At 40.0% G+C, this 2,896-nt stretch overlaps 1 long non-coding RNA gene across 1 annotated transcript in view; it reads left to right on the top strand.

Moving 5' to 3' along the window:
- Positions 1–1,294, top strand: part of LOC114070504 — a 26,276-nt gene extending 24,982 nt beyond the window's left edge. Inside the window, exon 3 of the long non-coding RNA XR_003573930.1 lies at positions 1,215–1,294. This is a non-coding gene — a long non-coding RNA (uncharacterized LOC114070504). The remainder of the gene's footprint in view (positions 1–1,214) is intronic.
- Positions 1,295–2,896: the final 1,602 nt, after the last annotated feature.

The raw sequence follows: 2,896 nt of genomic DNA, 5'->3' as shown, positions 1-2,896 counted from the left end.
CAATCCAGGTGCAGCTGGTGGCTACAGGATGCCCTTTAAGGAATGTTCTCCAACCTTGAAATGAAAATTAAGAGAGAAATAGCACCTATCTCTCTAGCTGTGGGAGATAATTTCCAGAAGGATTTTGCATTTGGGATGTGTTTAGCAGAGATTTATCATCTTAAGGAAACGGTGGGCTTTGCCCAAAGTTAAGACAGGATGGCCTGTGCAATTACGTTTGTGGCGACTCTTTGGACTGCAAAGAATAAACAATAGCCAGTGAGCAGCCTAAAGCCTTATGCACAGCTGAAACAATAATTTTATCCTTTACATTAAACTTCAGTTTTTTCCACATGCTCTTAAACTTCTTGTTTTCAACCTAAAACAGGATCCTGGGCATGAAATAGCAATCCAAAAGTTAAATCATCCAGTTTTCAGTACCATGGGGATTTAATTGACTAGAAACAGCACAGTTTAAATCAGACTCAAGTTAACTTTTGCTGACATCAATGTCACATTCTGACATAGGAAAAATTCTGGTCTATGTCTTATCTGAAACAGTAATATCTAAAAAAGGTTAAATAATCAACTGTGATTATAAATCCCTACAGGACACCAGGACTCACCCTAGTTTTCCAACTAAGATTAATCACCAGAAAATATTTTGTCCACACCAATGTTTGTTTTGCAAATGATGCCACCAGCTCATGTAGCATAGTGGGGAGCACTTCATTATCTTTTCATCTCCCCAGAAAATGTACTGGATTACAGACACCTACCAGAGTGTACCAGTTTTTTGACTCACCTACCCAAGGAGAGGGTGCCCTCATGAGATCCAGTCATCCTAAAAATATATGTGACTTTGTTCAGGTAGAGATAAAAACAGTGATAAAAGGTGTGAAATGTGGAAAAATTTATAAAGGTTTATAAGGACAGGAGAAACAGTCACACTTTACTTTTCTGAACCAAATCCTGGAAACTTTCAAAGGCAGGTATTAAGCTGACAAACTGTAGATGCTGGGCCTACCCACTTAACCTGGTGTGGGTTGCAAGTTCCAGGCTAGGTGGTATTTACAGAGAGACCCCAGGTGGAAGAAACAAGCTGGCTTTCTATCCCCATCCCTTTCTGAATGTGATTTAATGATCCTTTATAAGCTGTATGTCCCCTTTCCCATCTCTCAGGATGTAAAAAGTTGTTGTGACTTTCCCACTGATTTGCTTTTGTCTGCCTCCAGCTTTTCAGCAATGCAAATGTCTTCCTGGCAAAGAGGAGACACCATCTTTGATGTTTGATTTAATTACCAGCAGTCAGCACACGAGGCAGGAAAGAGAGTAAGCAAATCTCAGTGTGGAGCTTTTCCATACAGAGAACATATATTTTACATAAGCACGTAAGTCCACTCCCACTCCTTATGGAAACACCTGCCCAAGGCTCCTGCAAGTACCTCATTAATTTAGCCCTAAGTAACATCATCACGGGACCAGGCCTGGAGGAACTGACACTCAGCTTCACCTTCGAGGCATATACTGACAGCAGTGACCTAAAAACATAGGTTCCCATTTCAAAGAAACATGGCGAGGGTTTGTTTACATTTTCCCTTTTTAAAAAATTGAAATACCCCATGCATTCTAGGAAGAAAGTCTATGTACTATCCTGTATCCTGATTCTGAAAGACTGGGGTGCTCAATAAAGCATTTTAGATTAACAACATTTAGTCCCTTCACAAAGGCTCAATACTTTAAAATTATTTAATTTTTAATTATTTTTATACAAATCACAATTAAAAATCAATGCAAGCCTAATCATGACAGGACACATTACAAAACCAGAAGTGGATTCTCAGTTGTAGCTTATTCAGTTGTCAGGTTTAGGCAAAGGAGCCTTATTGCTGGAGTTTGTTCTGGTTCACTTTCAGCCTGTAGCCTGTGAAACTGCTACATGGTGGTGCTGCCTTGGGGCATTCTCTAATCCAGTGCCACAGACAGTAATGACAACTAATTGACCAACTTACAGGCAGGGAATCTCATTCCTTACAACCACAAAATGTCTTCAAAGAATCCCTGATGAAGTTAAAACATTAAGCTTAAACCCCATTTGTCAGATTGTAACATAGAGAAAGACTGATTTGTTCAAAAGCTGCATTTTAATACAGCTCCTTTTTGCTGTTACTTTTTAAGAGTTTTAGCTTTCTTAACCTTCAATAGAAAATGATGCAGCAATTAGAAGAAATAAGTATAATTAACCATTAGCAAAATATATTTTGTTTCCCTCCTGCCTTGTAAACACTGAAGTGTTAAAAAAAAAGAAATAAAAAGTCTTGTCATACTAATTTCCTAGGTGGATTCCACACTTGTACATTACCTTGTCACCGTATGTCTCACACATACCTTCAATACCAAGCAAGGGTTACTGCCATAACCTGGAGAGTTCCATGCAGTGCTGTAAGTGAGGAACTTCTTTTTCCTGCAGTTTTGATAACTTAGCTACAGCTCTGGCCTGTCTTACTATGCAGCTTATTCCTGATTCACCTTGTGAGCTTACAAAATACCATATAAAAATAGATTATTGTTCTATCCAAATTCCCATAATCCTTGTGCTCATTAAAAAGAAAGTCTTGTAGCTGTTCTTAGTCAGGATTGTACTAATTAGTACAACTGGCACTTCTGACCTTGTGATATCTACCCTTAATACACTCAGGTTGGCTGTGCCACCTGCATTACCATGATGATGGCCAGTCTCTTCGCGAACGAAGAACCGGGGAAGGTCTTTCCACCTTCCAGCCTGCGCATTGGATTTTTTAGGTGAGACACAGTGTGCACGGAACTGAGCCCACCCTTTAATCCTGAGGTTCATCTGCCGGGGCCAAGCACGCTTGGACGGTGGCAGCGAGGTCCTCAGGACGTAGATGGATTGCCT

The sequence above is a fragment of the Empidonax traillii genome, unplaced genomic scaffold (assembly GCF_003031625.1).
Source record: "Empidonax traillii isolate 1590-97213 ecotype Southwest subspecies unplaced genomic scaffold, ASM303162v1 scaffold1584:size114125, whole genome shotgun sequence".
Classification (NCBI taxonomy): Eukaryota; Metazoa; Chordata; class Aves; order Passeriformes; family Tyrannidae; genus Empidonax; species Empidonax traillii.
Note: the sequence above shows the minus strand (reverse complement) of the source record. Positions and strands in the feature narration are given on the sequence as shown.